Consider the following 6,000-nt stretch of genomic DNA (forward strand, 5'->3'; position numbering starts at 1 on the left):
ACAATAGACACAGCTCCACTCCTCCCCTCCCTGCACAGGCAGGATGACACCACCCTGGGATAAATTACTGTGACAGCCACCCGCCCACCCCCCAGCATGACAAATTACTGTCACAGCCCACCCCACAGCGACAAATCACTGTGACAACACCCCCCCCACTCTTTCCCCGGCGACAAGACAATTTGACAGCACCACCACATCCGCAAGAAGTCTATGTGACAGCACCCACCAGCGACAAGTCAATGTGACAGCACCACCACCTCCGCAAGAAGTCTATGTGACAGCACCCCCATCTCCGTAAGAGGTCTATGTGACAGCACCCACCAGCGACAAGTCTATGTGACAGCACCACGACCTCCGCAAGAAGTCTATGTGACAGCACCCCCACCTCCGTAAGAAGTCTATGTGACAGCACCCACCAGCGACAAGTCTATGTGACAGCACCACAACCTCCGCAAGAAGTCTATGTGACAGCACCCAACAGCGACAAACCTATGTGACAGCACCACGACCTCTGCAGGAAGTCTATTTGACAGCACCACGACCTCCGCAAGAAGTCTATGTGACAGCACCACCACCTCCCCCAGCGACGACTTCTGACATTCTGACAGCCGGCCCCGGACTCCATCAGCACCCCCCTCCCTGCGACTTCTGGCAGACGGCACCAGACTCCAACAGCGCCCCCCCCTTCTCCGGCGACTTCTGACAGCCGGCAACGGACTCCACCAGCAACCCCTCCCCCCCCCCCCCCCCCGACGACTTCTGACAGCCGGCCCTGGTCTCCACCAGCACCTCCCTGACAGCCCTAACCTGCACACTACCAGCACATTCCAACCCCCCCCCCCCCCCCGGCATTCTTACCTTACAGATGATGGTCCCGCAGCCGCGGGTCCCCTGCAGGCAGACCAGAGCTTCCCAGCAGCTGAAGCTCTACTGCATATGCACGGAGATGAAGCGCGTCCCCGATGTCCCGTTAAGACCTGGAGCCGGCCCAACAAGAACAGAAGATTTGTCGTAACCATGGACGACCGAGGAGCAACACAAGGGGGGGCACCCCTAAAGGTAAGTCAATAACTTCTGTTTGCCTAATTTACCATGCACAATGTATATTACAAAGTGCATGATAATGGGCAAACAGAAGTAATGAGATGTAATGTTTATGGCCGGACAACCCCTTTAATGCCTATGGGATTTGCTACCAGTAATTTCTAAAACCACCACTGGGTGGCAGCAGAGGAACATGTATTGGTAATGTGTAGAGGATTATACATGTGCTCACACAGTGCCAAGACCTGTCCTACTGATATTACCAGGTGTTTCTTCTCTGTATCATCCAGTTATGTATTAAAAATGCTGATTGTCTGCCTACACAGTAACCACGGCCTGTAACCCTTTATATTGGCCGGCCCACAAGCTGTTCACTCGGACGTTAATGTTAGGCTGTGTTCACACAGCATTAACCTCTCCGGCTCGGGATCTAGACGGGACCATAGGCTTCACTTGTTCAAACTGAGACAGTAAGATCTCCTTTCCTCTCTGGCATTAGCTATACCACACTATACTGTCCGGCCCTAATGCCGGAGAGGAACCTTACTGGACTCTTTGTAAAGTCTATGGTCCCATCTGACCCCCATTTTCAGGGATGCCGACGGAGAGGGTAACACTGAACACAGAAGTATTCAATGTGTTGCTGACTGGCCAATAGCAATTTAGAAATGGAGCATGACATATTCACAGATCTACGGGTGTCGAACCAATTGGGGGCTGGAATGAATGTTGAGCACATCATACAGATGTCCTAATGTAAATCAGCATGGCTTAATGACTCACTGTTGGCAAAGGAGGAATTAGATTTTAATGCAAACTAATTAGCAGGAGTGAGTGGTATTCTGACTCAATAACATGGCTGTAAGTGTATCGGCTGAAGTAACTTCTCTTGTAGTTATGGACCAGTACTCACACCAGGTATATGTTGTCAGACAGCATCCAACTCGACTGCAGAGGCATGTCAGAAGATTCCAGGGTTTATTTAGGTAGAAATCTTGTAGAATGCACATTCAGCAGTAGGTAAAAAGAATGATGATTAGCCAAAGCACAGAGTAGAGACCTAACACATAGGCTATAGACAGGATACTCCCTAGCAGGAGGAAAAGGATGAGTTATGCAACACAGGGGGGTACAGAGAACCAGAAGGGACAAACTAAAGAAGGCAAACACTTGCAGATACAGTACAGGTTATACATGTCAATGAATAGAGTCAGGTAGATGAGACATGACACTCCCCGTCTGAAATATTTAGATTTTACTGAATACTGTTTTGACATAATGTCCTTCAAAGTCCAGAAATTCTTGTTCAACCTAAAAAAACAAATAAACAAATGCAACAACAATAATAAATGAACAAGTCAACTGTTGTGGCAAAGGTAATCCACAGGTGGACCTCTTCAGGTTCTCTCAGTTGCAGTCTGCGGTGATATACCCCCCACCATGAGCTATGTAGGATAATCATAGCTTCCTCAGGTGACTTCCTGCCTTGGAAGAAAAAGCACTAGTTCAAATTCTGCGGCTGTAGGGTGTGCTTTACACATAGGCCAACCACCACACTTTGATGATGCGTTCTTGTCAGACGCGGGATCCACCAGATCATAGATGGCATTGGTAGGTAACAAACAAGGATCTTTGTATAGAAAACTCGGAGGTGAAGACCATATGTGGTCTAGCAGATTTGATGTTGGTACGGCTCTTGTTCCCCCGGTCGGCTGGATTAAGTTCTGTGGGGATGTAATGCCACTGGTTAGGGGTGGAGAAACTTCTGATCCTTTCTACTCGGTGTCCTACATACACGTAGAATTGTTTTGTTTGGTTGTGTATATAACCGAGAACAACCTTACTGTCTGTGTAAAAGGTGAATGAATCAAATGTGACGTCCATTTCATCCCTTATCACTTCGGCAATCTCTACTGCTAGCACGGCTGCACAGAGTTCAAGTCTTGGTATGGAATGCGCAGGTTTTGGGGTTAGTTTGGCCTTACCTAGTACGAATCCACAGTGTAGCTCATTGTTGGCTCCTGAGATCTTCAGATTGGCCACTGCGGCTATGGCTTCCATTGATCAGAGAAGATGTGTATTTCCCTTTTGACAGCAGCTGAAAGAGAACTGGGAGCATAACAGCGCGGTACTTGGAGTTGTTCTAATACTTTCAAGGACTTTTTCCATTTTCCCCACCTTTGTTGTTTCTCGACAGGTAAGGGAGCATCCCAATCCATATTCTCAGTAGTAAGCTGTCTCAGAAGTATCTTGCCCTGAATAGTGATGGGGGCTATGAACCCGAGAGGATCATAAAAACTGTTCACGACCGATAAAACTCCAAGCTTGGTGAAAGGTTTGTCGCAAGCTAATACTTGAAATATAAATGTATCTTGTTCGATATTCCAGAGCAATCCTAGGCTGCGTTGTATAGGAAGAACCTCAGAGCTGAGGTCAAGGTCCCGCAAGTTGATTGCATGATCGTCAGATGGAAAGGCCTTCATTACTTCCTTGCTGTTGGAGGTAATCTTGTGAAGCCTAAGGTTCACGATAGACAGCATTTCCTTGGTTCTGGTGAGGAGATCAATCGCCTCTGCGCTTGTGGGTAAGGATTTAAGTCCGTCGTCTACGTAGAAGTTCTTCTCAATGAATTGCCGAGCATCCGATCCGTGCTCCTTCTCACCTTCTTGGGCTGTCCTTCTCAGTCCATAGATTGCTACAGCAGGTGATGGACTGTTGCCAAAGACATGTACCTTCATCCGGTAATCTATGACCTCTTTGCTGACATCATTGTCCTTGTGCCATAGGAGCCTGAGATAGTTTCTGTCATCTTCCTTAACGATGAAGCAATGGAACATCTGCTGGATGTCAGCCATAACCGCAACGGGTTCTTGTCTGAAGCGAATTAGAACGCCCATGAGGCTGTTGTTTAGGTTAGGGCCTGTGAGGAGAAGGTTGTTGAGAGAGACACCTTCATGCTGAGCACTGGAATCGAACACAACTCTGATTTGTTCAGGCTTGCGGGGGTGATACACGCTAAAGGACGGAAGGTACCAGCATTCTTCTCCTTCCCTTACCGGTGGTGCAGGTTCTGCATGGTCTCTATCGAATACCTTCTTTATGAAGTCTACGAAATGTTTTTCCATTACTGGTTTTCTCTCAAGAGTGCGTTTCAGAGAGGAGAATCGAGTGGTAGCTTGCTGCCTATTGTTAGGTAGCTTTACTCTTGGAGAACGGAAGGGTTAGGGAGCTACCCAGCTATTGGAGTCATCTTGGGTGAATTCCCTTTCCATGACCTTGAGAAATTCAATGTCTTCTCTAGCAGGTGCCAACTTGTTATCGTCACTTGTTGTATTGAACACTGTTGATCCAAGACTGTCATCCCAGAGGAAAGTGTTTGTACTGTCTTGTTGGTCATGGTGCCACTTACTGTTAGTCAGTTTCTCCTTCATCCGATAATGGTGTGGGCATGGATGAAAATAAGTACTGCGACCATTTGGCAAGATGTGTGTTTTAAATGAGAAGATCTTGGTTGGCTTTTTCATCTTGTCTATACAGACATTGCCTATGATGACCCATCCTAAGTCAAGGCGCTGGGCAAATGGTGCATCATGAGGTCCATTAATTTGCTGACGTATTTTGTGCACCCTAAGAATGTCTCTACCCAGCAGAAGTAGGATCTCTGCGCTCTTGTCAAGGGTTGGTATTTCGTTAGCTATAACCCTTAGGTGGGGATGATGGAAAGCGGCCTCTGGTGTAGGGATCTCTCCCCTATTGGATGGTATCTGATTACATTCAACAAGTGTGGGCAAAGGTATCTCAAGATTGCCCTTAAGAGAGGCTACTACAAGTCTGCTGGCTCTTCTCCCCGAGACCCCTGTCACTCCACTACATGTACCCAAGGTGTATGGGTAAACATCTCCCTTTATGTTAAACAAATCAAAGAGTTCTGACCTTGCAAGTGATCGGTTGCTCTGGTCATCGAGGATGGTGAACACCTTCATAGTCCTTTCTGGTTGACCCTGGGGGTACACATCGACTAGGCATATCCTTGCACAGGACTGGTCGCAAATGCCTTCTCCACAGACTTGCTGCTTGATCTGTGTTCTCCCCGCCATACGTTGGTGGGGTAGGGAAACTTGCAGCTGGTGCAGTACTAGCTTGAGATGGGTGAAGAGCTTGTACATGATCCTCACAACCACACTCAATGCATTTGATGGCGTTTTTACAGTCTTTAGCAATGTGTTCAGTAGAAGTGCAACATCTGAAATGTACCCCAAACTTCTTTAGAAGCTCCTTGTGTTCTTAGAGTGGTTTCTTCCTGAAGCCGATGCACTTCTTGAGGAGATGAGGCTTCTTATGGAAGGGACACAGGCGATTAGGGTTTTCAACCTTTTCATCTTGATTGCTTTTGTAACTGACTCCCTGTGAAGCTGACAAAGTAGAGGGAAAAATATCAGTCTTTTTTTACTGACACTGGACCTCTGCGGCCTTTGTAGTCGACGCTTGAGTTGTCAGACTTGAATGGATGTGGACCGGGATTGGATTCCTCATAGGAGAAGCTTGGGTCGTTCTTGGATTCTGCAATGTTTTTGATGAACTAACAGAAGTAGGAAAATGGAGGAAAAGAGACTTGATTTTCTCTCTTATATTTTGACCCCAGAGCGGTCCACTTCTCTTGAAGGTTGTATGGCAGCTTTGACACGATTGGGTTTACTCCACAAGCAGTATCCAGGTAAGTGAGGCCAGGTAGGTGAGTGTCTCCCTTGGCCAGCTGTAGCTCTAGCAGTAAGTCACAGAGCTCTTGGAATTTCTGATTGTCTTTAGCAGATATCCTGGGAAAGGTTTGCAGACGTTTGAATAGAGCATTTTCTATTGCTTCAGGACTACCATATGTTCTCTCCAGTCTCTCCCAAGCGGCTGCAAGGCCTGCTGCTGGATTTTCAATGTGGACAGATCTGAGTCTCTTTACTC

The sequence above is a fragment of the Eleutherodactylus coqui genome, chromosome 12, assembly GCF_035609145.1.
Source record: "Eleutherodactylus coqui strain aEleCoq1 chromosome 12, aEleCoq1.hap1, whole genome shotgun sequence".
Lineage (NCBI taxonomy): Eukaryota > Metazoa > Chordata > Amphibia > Anura > Eleutherodactylidae > Eleutherodactylus > Eleutherodactylus coqui.